Here is a 22,252-nt window from a genome sequence, read left to right as displayed (position 1 = left end):
CCGTAGCCTAAAACTTCCCCAATTTTGCTGTTTGGGAAGACACTGCTTTGGGAATGATCCTCAGTGCTCTCCTTACTTGCTGCAAATAATAATAAATCCTTCCTTCTCCTATCTTTGGCTTGGTTGTGTCTTTTGGCTCGACACCCAAGAGGTGAACCTGAAACAGTAGGGAAGGGGGCAGGGCACAACCTTTAAAAGAATGACAGCCATTGGGGATATGACACAAACTGGTTAGAACCAACTAGGTCCAAGATGGCAGAAGACTCGACTTCCAGCAAAACTTGAGCCTCATTATATGCTCACTGTAATACGTTAGCATGCTAAATGACACACCCTCAGGCACCATGACAGTTCCGAGGTCAACGATAAAAGGCCCAAAAGTGGGCGGGGCCCAGTTCCTGGAAATCCCCACCCTTTACCCCAAATAGTTGGAATAATCCTTCTACTCATTAGCCTATGAAATTACCCAGCCCATAAAAAGTAACCACCCCATATTTCGGGGCTGCTCTCACTTTCCAAGACGACCCCATGCCCTGGGGCTGCTCTCGCCTTTTGAGACGGACTGCATTCTTTCTATGGAATGTGTCTCTCTCTAATAAATCTACTTCTTGCCTATCACTTTGCCTCCCGCTGAATTCCTTCTGTGCTGAGACGTAAAGAACCTGAGCCTTAGTAAGTCCTGACACCAGGTGAATGATTCTAATTAGAAGACCATGGGCTCAAGTCCCAATCTGGGTTTCGGTGGGGTTTGAGTCCCAACCTGAGGTGTGTGGTTTCAAGCCCAGTTTTCAGGCAACTAATTGAGTGTACAGCCAATATTCTGTGTGCCGGAGACCAGCCTTAGATACCAAGTGGCAACAGTCAACATCCCGCCAATCTGAAAGGACAGCCAGCCCAGGCACTTGGGGACCCCTGCAGTGATGGTCTGCATTAATTCACTTGACATTAATGTGGAAGTGTTCTAAAGAACTGCATTAAAAAAAACCTGTTGGAAGTGGGCAAAAAAGCATAGCTGGATTAAAAGGAGTAGTCCTGGCAGGCAAGATTTGGCTTAATTTGCCTGAGGTAAATTGATTACTGATAGCGCTCTCATAACTCCTGGAAGGAAGACAACTGGGTGAGCTGCCAGGGCTGAGTCAGGAAGTCACCTGCTGGAGCCCAGGGCAAGAGGGCATGACGCTGCACAGATGAGGCCTTCTCAGAAGCACCAAGTTAGGGCACAGAAAGGCTGAGAGAACAAAAACAACGAAGAAAATGACAATGGATCAAATCTAGTCACCATGAATTCTGAAGGAATTATTCTATTTCTGGGAATTTAGCTGGAACAAATCTTATTTTATTTCTGAGAATTTGGCTGGAGTAAATCTTAGCAAAAGGGGACCATTGGTTCAAGGAGACCTTTGGCCAAAGAGAGTTGTCACAAAAGGATTCCCTTCACTCAACCAGAAGTCCTTATGCTAGTACCCATGGCTTTTCTCTCTAAGTCCCCACCTGAACCAGCTGGAGTCCAACAGAGGTAAAGTGGGATTCCTGATTTGAGAGTCCCGTACCCTCCATTTCCTGTGGGCTTAACACCCAGACCCCTGCATCACTCGTATTTTTCCTGGGCACACAGCAATGCTTGTGGGATTGGGCTGAATTACCGAGGGAGCATTGTGGTTCAGGTCTTAGTCTGCTTCTGCTGCCTCAGGCACTTTCCCAATAAAGGACAGTAAATAAAGGCCCTGGCTACGTCCCTAATGTCACACCCTCCCAGCTCTCACCTGTGGATGAGGTCCCAGAGAAGCTACCTGGAGCAGGTTTAATGAGTTGCGGGAGCCTAATGCAGAGGAAAAGGAGGAATAATGTACCTGAGAGATTCAAGTTATAGAAACAGATCAGTGCAGCTCAGTTCATGGTGTGTCTGTGTCTGTGTGTGTCTGTGTCTGTGTGTATCTGATTGTCTGTGTTTTCAGGGGTGGAGGATACTACAAAAATACTTCAAAGCATTGTCAATGGCATTATTTATAGGTCCAGAAAATGTATTGCAGCAGGAAGGAAATAAGAAAGAAGATAGAGATTAAAGCACTGAGAAGAAATTAAGAGTCAAGGAAGGGAGCCATTTGTAAATGTTTCATGTGATAAAGAGGTTACTTCATAAAAGCTGGGGGAGAAATGTGAACTTCTGACCAAAGCAAGAGGCATGGAGGGTAGAGGAAAGAGATGAGAGCCTGGGGTTGGGGTCCTGCCCACCAGACAGCCCCTGCCATTTCCCGTAGGTGGCAGGGAAGGCGCTGTGTAATTGGTTTCCCACCAGTTGTTCGGAGGCTGCTAATTAAGCAATAAAAGTCAATCAGAGTGCCCTGGGAGAGGCTCTTGGGAGAAATGGTGGGAATACAGGCAAGATCAGCTTTCCAAGGAGGGCCAGGCCGCCTCATGGAAAGGCTTTGGGGTCAGATCTTTAGATAGCTCTCCCACTGGGGTAGAAAGAAATACTCCCAGGCACCGTCTCTACCTGGGCGGTCCTGGGGGAGAGAGACTGGGACTGTTCACTGGCCTGAGTAGGCCTGACAGCCTGGGGGTGCTGGTTACAACCAGAGTAGTGGAACCGAGAACCCTCAAGGCCTCCCAGGAAGCCAGGCTGCCGGCACGGGAGTGAGGAATCGGGAAGTCCAGCACAAGCACCTGTTTTTAGGTATGAGGACTGGGGCTAATATAGCCTCTGGCCTGCCCATCAAGAGAGATCATTAAACAATTGAGAGCAGTTGTGAGTCTGCTGGTGACCAACCCAAACCTCAGAAAAGCAGAATCAGTCTCAGAGTTGGAAGTGACCCTACTTATTCACCCCTAAAAGCTCGTATGCCTGCTATGGGCCAGGGCTGTGAGCAGAGCTGCCCAAGGACAACCCTGGGATCTCACCCTGCATTGTCTGGGCTGTGAGCCAGCTGGGACTGGGAGCTTCCCCTTCTCCCTGTGGGCAGGGTGGCGCCCAAGCGGCGCTTCCCAGGGGCGGGGGATCTCCATTCTGTTGGAGTGGGGTCTACAGCTTCTCCTGGGCCCCAAAGCTCTCCGGGTGCCAGGCAGCTAGCTTCCCCAGACTACTCCTGTAATCCGCTGGCTGCCCAGCTCCAACCTGCCTGTGCCAAGGCCCTTCTAGGCCCTTCATGCCGGCCTGCTCTTTCCCTTACTGTCTGAGAGGGAAGATGCGCAAGCGGTGGGGTCCCTCCACTGGAATGCAGACCCGGAATGGGCCCCAGCACCTCTCTCTGAGATGTCTCTCTTCTCTTACTGACCTTCAGCCCATGTAAGGCTGTTCCTTAACCCATGCCGTGTGACACTGTAGAATTGGTCCCAAACCCTAATGCAATGGTTCTCAAGATTTAGAGGCATTAGGATCACTACAGGAATGGACAAAATACAGGTTTCTGGATCCAGCTCCAGAGATCCTAAGTCAATAGATCTAGGGTAGGGCCAAGAATTTGCCTTTCCAACCAGGGACCACACCTTGGGAACCACTGCCTAATGCCTGAGAGGTAAAGATCAGAGGGACCCAGCCTGCAACACACAGGTACCATTTATTACTGGGGATACAGCAGGGGAAAAAACTCTGAGAAGCAAATATCAAACAAAGATTGTATATTTAAAATTATAAATTGTTTAAGGCTACAAAGGAGAAGAAGGGTGCTGTGAGTAAAAGCCAACAGGAGGACTAACTTGCATTGGGAGCACGAGGGTCAGGGGAGGTCTCTGGGAGGAGATGCTTTATGGGTGCGTGGTATCCCCTCCATTTTCAGGGGAAACCAGGATTTAAATATTCTCCATTTTTTTAAAATATGGAAATTCTGATATTGGTATATCCGAACTTTATTTCCAGATATCCATTTGCTCCTGAAAGCAGCTGAAAAGACCTTTGCTATGTAGGCCAGTTGAGAAACTACGGTCACCAGACTTAAACGCCATCTATCCGGGATAATGTGATGCGAGGCGGAATTCATGCTAGAGCATGCCTTGGCTTTGCTCCCGGGCAGAGCTGGTTTCACTCTGTCAAGGGGCCACAGCTGCAAGGGCACAGAGGCCAGGTCCTGGGACAATGCATCGTGTGTAAGATACAGGAGGCTAATAGGACCCAACAAGCCATGCTTCTGAGTCCAGCTGGACTCTGTGGGGATGGAGGGGAAGGGTGGGAATTTGGGTTCTCTTATCGCATGATTTCCACTCCTTAATGCCCGACCTTGACCATCAAAAACAAAACAAAAACACACATACACACACCACATTCAATGTGTCTCACAGACAGCCACTTTTAAAAGATCAGAAGGAGAAAGAAATCCTCGGTTAACGGAGGAGTTATTGAGCAACTATTATGTATAGAAGTACATATAATCCCCCAAACATAATCCCCACCCTTGAAATCCTTAGATTTGTTTTAGAGATGGCACGGTGCCTAGCACAGGGCAGCACATTAGGAAGAAACTCAGTACTGGGGAATGGTAATAAAAACAACCAACAACAACAAAAATGTTATGGCATTGTGTAAATTATATAACCATAATCATAACTCTACCAAAATACGTTGCTCCCCTAGGAGGGGATCTTCCCAGGCCAAGATCAACAAACACAGGCCCTTCCAGAGGAGACCCAAACCCTTGTACCAAAGACCCTCCTGGCCCACTCCAAGCGGGCATCCACTCTGAGGTGCTTTTCTAACCGGAAGGCTGGATCTGGCTTTGTGGAGACCTGTCCCCTTCCCTGACTGGGCTGTCTGACCCCCCATGGTTCCTGGCACCCAGAGGCCTCCCTGCACGAGACCCCTTGAGCCAGGCCTGCCCCTCCTCAGCTTTCTTTAAAGTCTCAGGCCTGAAACCCTTACTCTGTTCTGCCTGTTCGTACTGTCCCTGGCTTCAGCCTTCTAACATTTCCTGTTCACAGCCTCTCCTCCCCCTACATTTGCTCTGCTTTGGCCTCCTTGCTATGCCCGAGACTGAATTCCAGTCTCCCGTCCCACTCAGATGTCATCAGGGCTCCCACCAGGTTCACTTAGCCCCTCAAGAAGAACCCAAATAGGACAGGCCTCCAGTGCACCTGGCTGGGCAAGAAAGTTACCCACAGCAACCTCAGAGCCCAGGCAGGCATGCCGCCCGTACGCAGACAGACAGACGGGCTGTAGGGCACCAGGGACGGCTTTTGGGAGTGTTTTCAACTGGGCTTTTAAATAAGAAGGGATGATACTGGATGGGCAGGTTTTCGCTAGGGCGAGAGAGGATACCTAGTAGAGGGGGATTGAACAGCAGAAAAAGGACAGCATGGGCAGTACTCAGAGAGCCCCAGCGAGAAACAGCTCAGTACTATGCTCAGAACCTCAGCGTCAGGGGGAGAAGGGGCCTTCACCGCCATCTCTCCGGCAGGCCCTCACCTCCCACCCTGACTGTGGCCCCAGGGAGACCGCCTGTTTTTACCATCTGAGCCCTGGGTGATGGCAACCGATGACAACTGTTTCCACACAGAAGCACTCCCTCTCCACCCTGGGGATCAGCATGCTGGGGCCTCTCAACGTCCTCGGCCACTTGGGGAAGAACAGTGGACTCCAGGGTACAGGCCTGGGAAGATATAGATGCCTCATCCTCTCCCCTCTGCGTGTGTCAACCAGAGCTGCCCACAGCCCTGCCACTCAAGTGTGCTCCTCGGAGTGTCCACAATGAGCAACACCAACGTCAGCCGGCACTCATCAGAAACGCAGTTCTGACCCCTCCCCAGACCTGCTGAATTAGAATCTGCATCTTAGCAAGACTGGAGCCGACTTGTGTGCGCATTAAAGATCGAGAGGCGCCAGTTTACAGCACTAACCTGGGGAGGAAGCAGCTCCCCTCGGCCACCTCTGTCAGTGCAGAGCTCTCAGGGCCCTTGTTGGAGGTGGGGGGAATCCAAGGCTGCCCACCATCCTCGTGCAGGCACACGTGGGCGGGTGGCCCAGTGGAGAGGACGTGGGATTTGGAGTTGGAGGATCTGAGTTCAAGCTCTGTTTTGCCACGTACTCCCACACTTCACTTGTTTGAGCCTCAGGTTTTGCATGGAGAAATAAGAGCATCAACCTCACCAAGTTATTGCAAGGATCAGACGAGATAAAATATGTGAAAGTAAAGTGGGTGCAGACGTTAACACGGTGTGTGCACCGCACGCAGAGACATGCACACGTGATAGATTTGGAAGCAGAAGGTCACCCAGCCCATTGCTTCAACAGATTCAGCTACATGGAAGACATCCAAGGGCAGCAACAAGTAGGTCCTGACAAGTTGATCTGGGGCACAGAGGGAAAAATGAGACATAGCTTTGGGTCTGGTGGAAACTGAGCCAGGGACGGGGCTCAGGAATTGAACCTCTCCTCCTAAATCTTCAGTTTTGGAAGCCACGTCATGGGAAAGGAATCATGGTCTTCGAATTGTACTTTAAAATCTCTTAAGCTGTAGGTGGCAGCTTTTTTTGTCCTATTCACAGCCAGGCCAGGATGGGATTATGGGGAATCAAAGGATAAAGATAGGAATTACAAGTCAAGTAGGGACAAGTGATAGGGGATGTGATCTCAGAGGCCTCCTGCCAATGCTGCCTTGCTTAGGACATTAGTATCTAGGCTCTCCAGAGCAGACAGGGTGGGCAGGTAGCCTTAGAATCCGAGTTTGGTAAGGCTGATAAAAACATTAGAGTTCACTCAACTTTCTCATTTTACAATGAACAAAACTGAGGTTCAGAGCTTGCCCGAATGGTAAACTTGTGGTAGAACCCAGGTCCCGACAGCTAGGCCAGGCCACCAGGTACTTCCCCCAAGAGGTCCTGCTCTATTCAATCACTTAGGAGCCCCCAGAGGACGAATGATGGGGGGTGGGGGTGGGTGATAAGCTGGCAGGAAGGAGTTTCCTGGGGAGAGCTTCATGGAGGAGGCATCTTTGAATTGCAGCTCCAGAGAGGGGAGGGTTCTGACTGGGATCCAGTCCTCCCAGGACCTCTTTGATGTGATAAAGGCAAGGAACTGGGAGGGGGAGGAGAAGGGAGCGGTCGCCTGGGAGGGGCAGCTACTTGGATCAGGTGAGTCTGGGTTGAGGTGGAACAGAAAAGACGGCAGGCCTATGAGGAGGCTGCTGGGCTGGGGGGAAGTTCACGGTCACATGTATGAGACCACACTGGGGGAAGCCTTGGGGAGGCTGTGCAGGACCAGGGCCAGACAGACCCTCACCTGCTGGTAAGGAAAGCGGTTTTAGCGGCTATATGACAAATGTCTAGAGAGAGATGGTGGCCGACTTACAATTCAATTCACAGAGATTTTCAGCAAGAGTCAGGAGAAGGTGAGCGTGGAGTAGGGTGATCAGTTTGCCTGGGACTGAGGAGTTTCTGAGGATGTGGAGCTTTAAATGCTGAAACCAGGATAGCCCCAGGCAAATTGAGATGACTTGTCACCCTGGGGGGAGCAGCCGGCCTGGCCTGAGGGTGCCTGCTGGAGACAGGTGGACGAGAAAGCTGGCTGAGAACATAGGGTCCCACCTGCGAACTTTAAACTTGAACCACAAAGGCAGGGTCAGTGGCAATTTAGTTGTGACTCTAGTAGCCTAAACTATTGTCTAATGAGTGCCAGGCCCTGGAGGAAGAAATGCAAGGGGTGAAATACAAGGCCCACAAATCCAGAGGAAAAATTAAATATGCGCTTAATCCTACATGAAACCGTGAGTGATAGCTCCTCTAAAGGACAAACAAAATAGCAGAGGAGAGAGAGATGCTAGCCGGATGCAGACTGAGGGGAGAAGTGGGAAGAAGAATCCGAGCTGGGGTTTGAAGACTGGATTGGTTTGAAGGGAGGTGGTGAGGAAGGGTGAAGGACATCCTGAGGGAGAGGACACATGCAGAAGTTAAGTACACAGCATGTTCTGTAACTTGTGGGGCTGGGCATCAGACAACAGCATGACGATGCAATGTGCATGGCAGCTGGCATATGAGCTTATATGAGATCCCTGGGCCTGGACTTTATTTTGAGACTGGAGAAATCCATCAAAGATTTTCAGAACAAGAAAACGACAGAGATCAGAGCTAGACAATCAACAAAGGGTTGTTCTTAACCATTTGCAGGGAAGGGGAGTCCGTAACCCGCTTAGGTATTACTTACTGCATCTCATAACCTTTACCGGCGGGAAGTTCTCTCTAATGTCTAACACAAAGCTCTTTTCTGTGACTCTGATGCTTCCTGTGCTTTGTGAATCTCTATGTCAAACCGAGAGTTCCACAGGGTTCAAAGGAGACACTACTCAAGAGAACGCAAGGGAAAATGATATTTTACTCTGGGACTTGAAGGTTTAACCAAATACTGGGACTTTATTCCAAGAACCATCCAGGAGAAGAAACACAACTTACACAAGATGATTCCTTATGAGAAAAAAAAAATTCCTGTGCTGGAAATGTACTCAAGGAAGAGAAGAAGGGAGAGGAGGAAAGGGGCGGAGAGGAGAAGGAAGGAAGAAGGGAAGGATGAGGACGCAAAAGAGTAGAAAGAGGAAGAAGAGAAGGCAGATGAGGAAGAGGAAAGGGAGGCATACTGAGTTAAACTACACCCTTCCCCACCAAAGATATCCAAGTCCTAGATCCCAGTACCAGTGAATGTGACTTTATTTGGAAAGAGGGTCTCAGCAGATGTAATTAACTTAAGGATCTCAAGATGTGATCATCCTGGATTTAGGGTGGGCCCCGAATCCAATGACTGGTGTATTTATAAGTGAAAGGAGAGGGAGGTTTGATGCACAGAGGCAAAGGGCAAAGGCCATACAGAGGCAGAGATGGACGTTATGCCTCCACAAGCCAAGGGACGCCAGGAGCCACCAGAAGCTGGAAGAAGCAAGGAGGGATTGTCCCCCAGAGCCTTCAGAGGGCACTCAGCCCTGCTGACACCATTTCTGACCTCTGGGCTCCAGAAGTTGTGAGAGAATAAATTCTTGTTGTTTTAAGCCACGCAGTGTGTGGTCATCTGTTACAGCAGCTGCTGCAGGAAACTAATGCACTTGGGGATCCCCTGTGTGAGTGCGTGTTGGGAGACGGTGGAGAGATACCAGTGTACTAACCTAGAGAAGCTTCTGGTCTGATGGCTTTCTTTACCCTGGGAAGCTCCAACTGATGAAGGAAATCCGAGACTGCTAGGCCATACAGGACATAGTCATAAATAATAGTAGAGACATGCAGATAACGTGGAAACAAAGTCAACTACAATTGAAACTTGGAGTCCAAATGCCACTGACAGCCTAAGAAAGCCTGAGGCCTGGCTCCTCCGCTGGGCTGTCCTTGGCCTCAGTGACAGGAAGCGGCAACACGTGCCCTGGACATTTGTTGTCAGGCTCAGGCCAGGGCCTCGGACGCATGCTTCCCACTGTTTTTATGGAGGAGCATCTTTTGTTTCCTGAACCAAAGCCTCAGGATCATAAATAACCCATAGTAAACCCACTGGGGGGTTGTAGGCATGAATTATTTGTAAACGCCATGAAAGGCCCCTGGCCTAGAAGGTCCTGCACACAGAGTGCATTACATGCACGGTTCCTATTCTCCCCAGGCCCTTCCCCAGCCCTATAATCAGCCTATTGTACTTAGAAGGATTTGGGGCTCAAGCAAGTAGACCCAAATGGGGTCATTTACCCTCCAGAAAGTACACATGTAGATGAATAACAACGGATCACCACACGGCACATGACAGGGTTTCTGAGCTTACAGATGTCAGGTGAATCTTTACCTCTAATGCAAAGGAAGAAGAAAATACTTCCCTAGCCAAGCAAAGCGGACCCGACAACACCAGCTGGTGAAGGAACAAGATGCTTGGGGTGATTGGATCCAGGGAATGGTTGGTGGATTATCCAGCTCTCTTCTCCCTGGCTGCTTCCTTTAGGACTAGTATTTGACAGGAGGAAATGCTGCGTGTGTGCACGTGAGTACACACACACACACACACCCACACACACACACACACACACACAAACACACACACACACGGCAACAGCAACACTGCTGGCAGACAGCCCGGTCCATGGGGAAGCCTGCAAACCTCTAGCCATGGATGTGAGAAGGGCTCGCATGCCCACGTGAAAACGGTGCCTGGCTCTGCAGAAGGAGACAGCAGCCAAAGCCCACACGGTGACAGAGGGGCAGCTGCTATGCTCTGGCCGCCTCTGTGCGCCCTGAGCACATGAGCGGTCACCAGCAGTGCGGAGGGGGGAGGAAGAAGCACAGAGCACCGCGGGTGCTGCCCCTGCACATGGCACGGGACGCAGCTGCACTGTCAGGTGTGTTGGGCTGGGGGACGTGGAGAAACACTGCTTGAAGTGACTGATTATAGACTCCAAGCAGTTTTGTCACTGGGACCGTAATTAGGAGCACCAGCCAACAAGCCTTGCGCCCAAAGCATCCCTGTTCAGGTTCTAACCTGAGAGGAACGTCAGAGTGGAATTAGGAGGTGCTGAAACGCAAAGCCCAGGATGAAAAGCCTGGCAGCTTCTCAGCTGCCTCGACATGCAGTGACACAAACAGTGAAACAAAGCCGCTCTGCTGCTGGATTCATCTGGCCTTGAGGCAGAAGGGTTGAGAAAACTGAATTTGGAACGCCGGCTCTGCCCTGGGTTTTTCTTCCAGCCCAGCTCACAGTTCGGGGTTAGCAAAGGCATCTGCCTCCCTGCGCGAAATTTCAGCTGTGCACAGCAAGGCCCAGGTTCCCCTCTTCAGTAAATAATGCCTGCCAAATCCGCTCATCCCCTGCAACTCTCCAGTCACAGGTATCCTTTGCCTTTATTTCTCTCTCCTCTTTCTTTCCCTTAGCCCAATTCTTTCCCCACACCCTCACTGTCCTAGAGCAAAAGAAAGCGGCTTCCACTCAGAGCAAGTTTTCTGAGTCCTCCCCAGAGCCAAGTGAAAACCAGAGAGGATGTCAGAGAAAGCAGCACCCTTCACACCCCACCCCCACCCCGAGCCTTACATAATCATTTCATCATCTCTTTTATGAAATCGAGTTCAAATTCCTATGGTGAAATTCCTCCAAGTGCTTGAGAATGGGACTTCAGGGAAGGAAATGTCACCAGTTTACCGCATGGCCTGCTGCTAGCTAGAGCCCTGAGTAGTGTACTTTGTCAGGATTTTCAGTATTGTTTTAATTGAGATACAATTGACAAGTACCATTCTATTAGTTTCAGGTGTACAGCATAATGATTCAATATTTGTATATATTGTGAAATGATCATCGCAAGTCCAATTAACATCGGTCGCCAAGGATTTTAAGTGATCTATGCCAATTCCTAACTCTGTAGGTGTTCTCTTCTTTTTCCATGTCATTCTCCCACCCGCTGCCATCTGCCATAGGATTTGTCCCAGGCCTGGGGAAACCCTCTCCCTGTTTCAGTTACTGGGACCAGCTTCTCTTCTCCATGCATCCAGTTGGTTACAGAGGTCCAACACGGTTAGATGCATTATCACACCTCACCAACAGGAGGCGCCAAATGTATGACGTGCTCCAGCTGGAGGAGTGCAGGATTTTCCCTGCGATAATACAAACAAGTACCCTCTTTTAAAAATCCATACTCTGTGAACCAGAAGCTATTTCATGTCTGGTTTAAGCACTTGCGAGGAGTGTGCTGGGAAATGCAGCAGAACGCAGGAGCTGTCTGCAAATAGATCTCCAAGGAAGAAGGCACCATTCTCGGCATGCTGCCTGTAGCAAGGGGCTTCTTAAAAATTAAATCTGTTCTGGAAAATACGCAGGCTCTTGCTATTACAGGCAGCCCAGGGACAGTCAGGTGGATGTAAAAGCCTGGAAAGTAAAAAGGTTTGAGGAGCTGCTGGGTTCCTACAACACTGCTGGGTACAGAAGAGATAGCAAGCTCACTCTGGCCCCCAGAGAGCATCATATCCTAGCCCACTTCTCCTTGGGGTCTCTAGACACCTCTAGGAAAGGAGAATCCTGAAGCTGCCCTAGCCTGTAAGTCTGGGACAAATGCCCTTTTGAAGTCTTCAAGCAACCTCTTCATAGGTAAAACCAGGTGGGGTTTTAGAAAAAAAGAAAAAAAAGAAAAAAAATTGAGGGGTGAGGAGACTGGCTAGTGGTTCCCTCAGCAGGCCCTCTCTTCTCGGATTCTTACTGATTAGATTCACTATTTTCCCGTCATCCATGCAAAGACACATTCCTGATTAAGTATCAGCCATTTAACCAGCCATCTCTATGTGCTGTCCACCATGAGGCATGAAACCAAGCAGGACCCTGTGGGGCTCCTGGGCAAGGAAGCCCTTCTGTGTCCCCCGTTTCTTGTTTGTAGGGTATAGACTCCAGCCTCCATGACCTTCCCTGAGTCCCAAAGGGCAGATTCGAACAGTTGCTAATCAGGGAAGGGAGGGGATGCAGAGACAAGGGGGGAGCAGCCAAGAAACAATAGTGCAGCCTTGGGGCAGGGTCCTGGTTCCACCTCAAGGGATACGCATAACAATATCTTCGAGCTCTTCTACAGAACTAAAACTCCCCACATATGGAAGATGTCAGCATTCTTCATTCCAGAGAAGACCCACTGAGGCCAGATTAAAAGGATCAGAGAAGCTCATCAAGAGATTACCTGAGGCCAGATTAAAGGAGTGCAGGCCCTACACATACTCTGATCTTATCCGCAACCCCACCCTTGAACCATCGCTATAAAACTCCTCACCAGATCCTCCTGGGTTGGGACAAACAATTTTTCAGGGCACAAGCCCGCTGTGCCCCCTTTGCCTGGCAAAGCTATAAAGCTCTTCTTTTCTACTTCACCCAAAACTCTATCTCTGAGATTTGATTCAGCACCAGTGCAGAGAGGCTGAGTTTTTGGCATCAGGCATGGGGCATACCCTCCATGGGGCATAGAGTTGCCTTCCATAAAACACAAGTGTACCCCCATAGGACTGGATTTCTCTCCCAGTCAGGTAAATTCCCACCTCCCCTCCATCAAGATCCAGCTCAAAGTTACCCCCTCAAAGCCTTTGCTAACTACTCCTGGGCTAGAAAGGGCTTAGACTCATGGTTCTCCTATGCCCCCTCTGACGTTAAGGCCTTTCCCCAGCCCTGGCTGTGTTCCGGGCTCCAGCGTGACTCTTCAGCCTGCCCAGCTGCAAATCTCCAGCCCAGCTGGCCACCCAATTGAGAGCTGAAGGTCATTCCTCTGGCCTTTCATAATGGTCTGGGACAAGCTGCAGCTCTGGATATTCCTGCCACAGACCATCACAAGGATTTTATGCCACCTCCATGGTGCCAGAGCCGAGTGCCAAAGAGAACTTGTCAGGAGGATCACTCTGCCTCCGATTTTCTGGTTTCTACTCCATCGTTAGATTGTGTGACTCACCTGGATCCCCCTCCCCCCTTCTCTGAACAAACAGCAAACATTCAAATGCCATCAGTCATCTAGCCCTGGGGTGCCTTCCAGGAGGCCCAGATGCCCTTAGGCCACAGCTCTCTAATGGAATTACACGGGAGACAGGCAGGGCGTGCTGCAGCCTCCAAAGCCCTGTGTGGCTGACGGGCTCCTCAGGGGAACTGAGGGCACAGGGACCAGGGCTGCTATCCCTGGATCTGGGACGTGGGGTCCACATTAGAGGAGGGGCACAAAAGCAAGAGTACAGTCTTGGTGACTGCCAGACCTGGGCTCAGATTCTAGCTCCAATTAGCTTACTGGATCTGGGGCAAATTACTTAACCTAATTGGGCCTCAGGTTGCTCTGCACAGAAATGAGATAATAATGCATATAAAGGTTTTAGCGTGTACTTGGCTGGGAAACACTCAGTATATGAGGGTGATTGTTATTATTTTATGCTGGCATCAGTGGTACCTACAGAGGCTGAGAGATCTCTATACCCAGGGCCTGGGGAAGAAAAAATGGGAAAGGGATGGTGTGGGATATATGGGCAAAGATTAGGAGGGAGAAAGGAAAGGTGTTTCTACAGATACCATCTTACAGTCAAGGCTTCAAAAATCTATAGCAATAACAAGAGAAAGGCACATGGCCAATAAGTTGATGGACTTGTATGTTCATTTGTTGGTTGGTCAGTGAGTCCATTCATTCATTCACTCATTCATTCATTCAACTATTGAATGCTTACTTTGTACTAAGCTCTAAGAGAATTGATCACGACAGAGGCGAGTCAGGCAGACAAGGCTCAGCCCTCAAGGAGCTTCTATATAGCAAGAAAGACACACAGAGTTAATGGGAAGTATAGCGAGAGCTACCAGTGCTTATTGGATCAAAAGGACACAGGGCCTCACCTATACCAGAGAGACTGAAGAGAAGCTATATGGAGTCCTGGCCTGACTGTGGATTTACTCTAGAAGTTTAAGTTAAGTAAGGGCAGGACAAGACCATTAAGCGACACTGGTAACAAGTAAATTACACCCAACAAAGTTTGCAGTGAGAAGCACCAAAACTGGGTAGCTCCGTGACACACATTATACTAGAAACCACCTACATGGGCATCTGGGCTGGAATAGATTTGCGTGTGAGCTCCTGATGCCGGCATCCCAAGCTCCCTTGGAGGGGTTGAACTAACATTTGATTCCTTTATTCTAACATCTTAGAAGGTAGTTATCATTATGACAGGCAGCCTAGGTTCAAATCCTGACTTTCCACTTACTAAGAGCAGGGGCTGGAATAAAAACCTCCATGACTCACTGGTAAAATTCATAAGAATGAGCTCATAGCCAAAGAGAAAACTTTTAAGAGTAGGAAGAGCATTTAAATGGGAACAAGGAAGCTCAGACACATGGCAGATGAGGTAGGAACATGAAATCTGACTGAGCCAATAAAATAACCGGAAAGTAACTTGCAAGGAGGGCCTTTGAGGCCAGGGAGAAAACATGTCTCAGAAGCCTTCTATTAGCGCATGTGCAGCCAGATGCTCTTGGATAACGTAAGGCTGGCTGCCCTCTAGAAAACGATGGGCTACTGAGCGCTTGTGGGGAGGTGAGGGACAGCTGAGATCAGGAGGCTGTTCAGAAAGCAGGGAGACTCCGCCAGCAACCTCTGCTGGGGATTTACCGAGGACCCAGTGAGGGACACTCCCACTGCTGAGTATCTTTGGCTTCTTGATGTTTCATGGACAACACCTGTCCATTCTACAGGTCACTGACCATTTGAGCCAGAAGAGAGATTAAAGATCATCTAGTTCCTGTTTCCCAAAGATGTTCTGCAAAACACTAGCTCTGATGGATGCTATGAAGTATATTAAAATAGATAATAGATACTTATTGGTATAATTCAAAAAAGTGTTCGGGGCCAAATAAATGTGAGAAATGTTGGGCTAAACATCTGAGACTTCGGGACGCCAACCTGCTCACCTGGGGACTGAGCCCATGGTCTGAGACTCATTAGCACCACCCTATTTATCATGAGTCATCCACACACTTCTAAGAAAATATTAGGAAGGTACATCACTCTCCAAAGGACTGCATTGGCATGGCGGTCCTCTAAGGTAGACCGGATCCTTTCTAACTTGTGGTAAACACACTGTGTCCCAGGACATCAAGGATGATAAGAGTTCAGATAAATTACAGCGTCCCTCCCCCACCACTGCTTCCACGTTGGGCTCTTCCAGTCCCTCCATCTATTCTGTCCCAGGAGGAAATCGGACTGTGACGATGAGTCCAACAGCACCATTCTTTACCAAACCTCCCTGATGAATCACCTGGTCCTCTGGTGCTACTTGGGGGGTCCAGACACAGATCTTGGAATCATCTGTCTGGGAGATTTCCAGGTGTTACAGTTTAGCCCCTACTCCCCTTTTAAAACTTGTAGCACCTGACAGGGTCTCTGAATTCCCAGAAAAGCTAAGCTCATCAATAACAATAATGATAGCAACACGTACATTGAGAACTTGCTTCGTCAAAGCACCTTTCTAAGGTACTATTACCACTCCTATATTATCAATGAGTGAATTGGGGCCCAGAGAGGTTAGGTAACTGGCCCAAGGTCACTAAAAGGAGAGCCAGGATTTGAAGTATTTCAAGTATTCTTGACTTGCCTCCATATGATTATTCTATGAGCCAAACTATTACAGCCCCTGCTCTCCTTCTTTGCTCTGCTGCCTCCATTCCTACCGATAATGGAAGAGAACTAACCCAGCTGTCTACCTACTACCTGTAAGGCACTGTGCCTGGCACTTGATCACCCTTCCACGGCTACCCAGTGGGGTAGACAGGATGAATCCACAGAAGAGAAATAGTTGTACTTGTTCAAATTCCCACCCCCCTGCTGCCCACACCTCCCCAGCTAACAAGTGGCTGAGCCCAGATGTGAAGATCTTCCTTTAAAGCCTATTCTTATTGCAGAACTTTATTGCTGCCTTGGAAATGGCTGGATATAGCCTGACCACCTGCAGTTTAAGCAGAGTTATACATAATGAAGCATGGAGCCCTTCCATTATCTCCCACCCCCGGGATCATGATGGGGTTCTGCTATATGCTTTTTGGGGTACTAGGGAGGATCCCCCAAAATCCATGGAAGGCCTCCCAGGTCCCTAACATCACTTCTGATCCTCTTGATGAAAAAAGGACTTGGCTTTGGTTTATATTTTGTTGTCCTGAAAGAATTATGGTCTTATCGCTCACATCATCTGTCCCCTTCCCACCCTTAATTCCAACACCCTGATTTTAAAATAATCTTTATAGCTTGACAGTTTAATAGATGATTTTAATTCTACAGAAGCCCTCACTGTGGAAGAATGACAAGGAAAATATGGGCTGTGTAGAGATCATTTTGAAAACTTAGTTCTTCAGTGAGGAAGGGGATGTATTTCTAAGCACCTGGCTCTGTGGTGCTTTCTTTCCATCTTACCAACCTTCCAGAAGAATTTGTTCAGGGAGAAAACTGAAAGGCTTTCCAATGCCACTTATACACAGAGCTCTCTCCAAGCCTCCAATGCTTTGACCTCCTCTTCGCCAGAATAAAATGCCCTTTTGTTAAAGTGGGCTAGAAATGTACATATAGTATTCAAGACAATTCACTATGGCAACCTCAGTTTTAGAAAACTGGTACTTTGAAACCACCAGTAACTACAGTCCCAACTCCCTCCCAAACTCACTACGTTGGGGCCTTATCAAGATAAGAAAAATCCATCCTGGAACAAATTACTATATGCAAACACGATGCAAAACATACTTAGAAACATAAAAATACTGGCTTTAAAAATAAAGCGCCCTACACAGAGAATGAGCTCCACCCTACTAATTACCTACATGCCAATTATCCCATGCACTGACTGCTGCTAATTACCTAACTGCTTGTCTGCAATACATCATTTAATTGAGGTGTGCTTCCTCTACTGTCCTAACAATGAGCAGGAGAACCGATCTCCTAGCCAGCACCTTGGAAGTGAGACCTCTTCCCCGGTTGTAAGGAGAATAGAGCCCAGGCGAAACACTGATTCAAGAAAGGGTCTGGTTATAAACAAAGAGGGGCAAAGCACGAACTCAGAACCTCCTGGACTGAAGATGGAAGGTGAGGATGGGTGGTGGGGAAGAGAGGGAATCAATATGTAGCGAGTGGTTCCTATAGGCACTATGTCAACTTTTTTTGTTTTAATGCATATGATCTTCTCAATAAACCTAGTTAGGAGGGACTTTTATTAGACCCTTTTCACAGATGAGGAAACTGAGGCTTAGAACAGTTCAGTAACTTGCACAAGGGCACACAGCTAGTCAGGAGCCACACCAGGGTTCAAAACCAGGTCCTTAACTCCAAAGCGGGTGCTCTTTTTAGTAAGTCACTAACATCACGGCCAAGCTGACCTGCTGGGCCATGCCTCCCCAGCACACCCACCAATGGTGTGGCTGTCACTTTGATGGGAAGACCTCTCATGTCTCGCAACCTGGGATTTGACTGGGATTTACTGTACAATAAAGTATCCTCCAAGTGTCCTGAAGGATAGCAAAGGCCATTGGAGATATTTTGGAGACAATCTGTGCCACCCCTGAAAAGTCAACAGACTGGGAGAAAGCAGAAGCTGAAGAATGCCAACATAGGAAAAGCTGAGAGCCACACTTAACCAAAGCCCACCACAGGATGCAATGCTGCTTATCAGGAAGGTGGGGGCAGGTGCCGGTTTGGAATCTACCCCTTAGGAGCTGGGTGGCCTTGGAAAAGTGATTCCCTTCTCCATGGGGTCCTAGTTTATCCTTCTGAGAAGTGGGGTTGGTACTGTAATGTCATGAGGTTGTTCTGAGGATTTAATAAGCTGACATAAAACATATACTGACATTGTGACGTATCTGGAGTTGGTAATAATGTTACTATTAATAGTGCACAAAGCTCCGATTGCCTGTAGGAAAATGCCCGGAGAGCCTGACATCCTAGGAAGCCGAGGGTCTGAGATGAGGAAGGTCCCACTTCCCCTTTTTTTCATGAACTACACGCCACCTCCTCAGAAGGGAGGAGGATGCCGTGCTTTCCTCTTGGCAAAATACTGATGCGCTGGCGCCTGACCTAACAGGTCAGAACAACCTCATTTTTCCCTCCTTGAATGGAACTAGCCAAAAGAGTGGGTGTGCGCCGACCTCGCCACTGACAGGAGCTAAAGGGACAGTGAGGCCAGAGCAGCTGGCCCCTCCTTTGCTGCAAGAGGTGCAGAGAACCCTGGGATAACATCCATCCCACAGAACATTCTGCAGAGCAAGTGCCCTGCCATTCTCCAGAGCGAGTACCCTGTATACACAAAGGCAGGAGCCTAAGATAAGAAAGAAGGGAGTGTCAAGTGGATGAAACAAAAGAATAACAACTCACAGTTTAATTGAGCACATACTATGTTCTAGAACCTGTGTGTAGGAGCTTTGCAAATATTATCTTATTTAATCCTCATAATGATCTTACAAGTAGACCTTTCCATCAGCCCCATTTTACAGATGGGGAAGCCTTTAGAGCTTGCAGAGGCACTAAGTGGCAGAGCAGGATGCAGACTAAAGTCTCATCCGGCTCAGAGCCCACAGACAAGGAAAACCAAAGGTCAAAATGCTGGATTGGCCTTCAGGTTCTGCCTCCTTCATCCTTGCCTGGGACCTCAGGTGTCTTTGGAGGAAGGTAACAGGTCCTCCATGAGCTGGGTCCCAAGAGCAGTGCCAAGGGCTGGGTGGTGCTCATACACATGGGTTCAGGGATAAGGGGGTGAGACTTGGAATACAGAGGCCATGGTCAGCCATGAAGCTGTGAGAAGCAGGAGGAGGCCTGGTCAATGAGTCATTTCTGGCTCTGGTTCTTTCTTCACTATGACCTTTCTATAAAATGTCATATTTGTGAAATGAGGGTGGTGGTGAAATGGAGGAGAGACTGGATGTACATTGAGGCCCCTTCCAGCACAGAGTTCTCGCTGTGCACTGGAGGACATCTACAGGACCGAACGACTCCCCAAACAGATGTCAAAGGCACTGCGTTCTCAGGAATCTTTGCAAATAACACACTCGATTTTGCCAAGATAGAAACAGCCGCAAGAATACACTTCATTTGGCCAGAAAAAAATAGCTACAAGAATGATTCATGCATGTAATGTTCTCATCTTCTATGCCCTATGTAACTAGGCATTAATTCGCAGAAGGACAAAATGAGAGACTACAATGAATATACCAAAATGCCTCTTTTTTTTTCTCTTTATATAAAGGATGTCACTAAAATTCTCTCGGATCCATATCAGACTCATAGGCACTTGAGATTGGAAGGACATTTGAAGATCAACTGATCTGACTCTCCATTGGATGGTTAAGTCCCCTCCACAGTGTCTCTGAGGGGTCTCCAGGGGATGCCTAAATACCTCCAGGACAAGAAACCAGATACCTATTGAATTCAATGGGCAGCTCCGATCTTTTCCGAGGTCTTTCTTATACTGTCTACAGCTTTGGTTCCACCTCTGCACCTTGTGGCCACACAGACTATGCCAAATGCTCCTCCACACAGCCCTTCAGAAACGTGGTCCCCGAGTCTTCTCTTCTGCAGAGCTGTCAATCATTCTGCACTTACAAAAACAATCTGACCGCTGACACGTTGTTGTTTTTGTTGTCGTCCTTGTTTTTCTAAGACAGATTTACTTGATCCACAATTTTTCCAAGATGATTAGTCCTCCAAATAACCCAAACTGTGCATTTTTTCCAACCTATATTATCAGCAACACTGAAAGCTGATCATAATCAACTTGCTTTCATAAAAAGAAGGAATCCATCAAAAAATAGACTTTAAGAGAATCCACTTGGCTAAAACTATCACCAGCAAGCGTTCCATGTTCTCAGATAAACAAGGGAGAACTATGAATGCACATTTCTCCCCCACTACCCATTCCCCACTGGAATTTAAACGACAAGCTTTCCAATCACAGAACCATAAAAATCATCAATCATCTGGCCACAACCTCACATCTTATGATGTGGATTCTGAGGCCCAGAGATCCCATCTCTTTCTCCATGCCATCCCCGGATGTTTTTATAATTCCCCGTGCTGGGTTAGGCACTGGGGATACCAAGCCCTTGCCCTCCCGGGTCTCTGAGCAGGGACTCACAAGGCAGTGCAATTCAAGGAATGTAAAATACGTAGAAGCACATTGTTGGGGTAACCCAATGACAGGTGTTTGGAACTTTGTACAAAAAACTTGGAAGGCAAAAGGCTGTTTCCTATCTCTGTGCCTTTACTCAAGCTGCTCCTCCAAGTGCAACCCTCCTCTTTGTCTGGCAAACTGATCCTTTAAGACTCAGCTCAGGTATCACCACCCCCACCAATACTTCCTCCCTGACTCCCCCCTTATCTGCCCTTCTCCTTTGTGATCCCGTAACAAACACCTTGTACAAATCACACTCATTGTACTTAGCATCGTGTACCACACTTAGCCTTCCCGTGTGGATTGTCTCCATTAGACTCGAGCTTCCTGAAGCTAGGGAACTGAGTTTTACTCAGTTTTACACGTCTAGTCTGGTTCAGTTGGCATGTACTGGATTTGATGAACAAATAAACATTTCAGCAGACTCTTAAGGGTTAACAGGAATTTGTCACACACGGAAGAAGAGAAAAGAATTCCAGGTCAGGAAGCCCATGCAGAGACACAGTGTTCCGAAAGGGTGTGGCATGTCTGCAGAGCTGTGTGGGCCATTCTCCTGGTGGGCGTGGTGGGCGTGTGAAGAGTGCTGGGGTTGGAGCTCGGGGGTTAAGTTTGGGCCAGATGTGAAAAACCACATAAGCCGTGTTGAAGTTTGCAGACATTATGCTGTAGTTAGGGTGGGGGCAAAAAGTCTTTACGGAGGGGAGTAATGTCATCCCATTAGTCCTTAAGGTCACATAAGTGGCCAAGGAGGAAGCACCGCATTGAGGAGAGACACAGGGAAGGACGGTGTGTTTGGAGCCTATTGCTTGCTTCAGGACAGGGGGAGACTCTGTATCAGGGGCGCCGTGGTCCAAGAGCTCAGGAAGAGCCCTGAGGGGGGATGCAAAGTGTGGACTCAGGCTTGAAAGCATCGGTGGAACCAGCAGGATCTGATGAGTAAACTGAGGCGTGGGAGACAGGGAAGAAGCATCAGTGTTGACGGCAGTGTTTCTAACCTGGAACCCCGAGGCGAGACAGACAATGTTAATAGAGACAGGGACCATGAGAAGAGGAACAGTTTCGGGGGGGGGGGGCAGATCGTGAGGTCATTTCTGAAAAGATTCCTATGACAATCCTCCCAGATGATGTCTATAGGTTGAGAGCTACTTCTTAACTAAAGGACATAAATGAAATGCAAGAAAATCAGTCATGAAAACCTCAAGAGTACAAGACATATTTTAATCCTCACAGAGACAGATGGAGCAATTCTCATGATTTGAGGGTGAAAGAAACAAGCTCAGATGAGAAATCTTCTGGTTCTTAAAACTACAAATCATTTCTCAGTCCGTTAAATTGATAGTTGTATACAAAATATTCTCTAGGCAATCAGATTCCATCTCTTTCTTATTTTCTGGACTCAACTGAATCATTTTCATATCTTTAAAAAAAATTATTATTACCAGCTGGCTAATAGCCTCACACCATTTGGTGGGTCCTAGTCACCAGGGAGAATTCAGTTTATATTAATTAAGTGGTCCCACTCAGCCATTTTATTGACTAACAACCTCATTTTTTACTCATCTTTTCAAAATGCTAGAAGGTCAGGATTTTACTGAGGAAAAGCCCTCAGACACACTCATGAACAAATCCCTTCTGCACCAAAATCAATCCATCTTTTAATCTAGCAACATCCTTTTCTCTCTCATTTCATAGCAAA

The 22,252-nt window shown here is 48.2% G+C and overlaps 1 protein-coding gene across 2 annotated transcripts in view; it reads right to left on the bottom strand.

The window, feature by feature from the left end:
• The window catches only part of KCNH1 (potassium voltage-gated channel subfamily H member 1), a 430,914-nt gene that overhangs the window by 68,931 nt on the left and 339,731 nt on the right, over positions 1-22,252 (bottom strand). The gene's annotated exons all lie outside the window — the stretch shown is intronic.

This window comes from Balaenoptera acutorostrata, chromosome 1, assembly GCF_949987535.1.
Source record: "Balaenoptera acutorostrata chromosome 1, mBalAcu1.1, whole genome shotgun sequence".
Classification (NCBI taxonomy): Eukaryota; Metazoa; Chordata; class Mammalia; order Artiodactyla; family Balaenopteridae; genus Balaenoptera; species Balaenoptera acutorostrata.
Note: the sequence above shows the minus strand (reverse complement) of the source record. Positions and strands in the feature narration are given on the sequence as shown.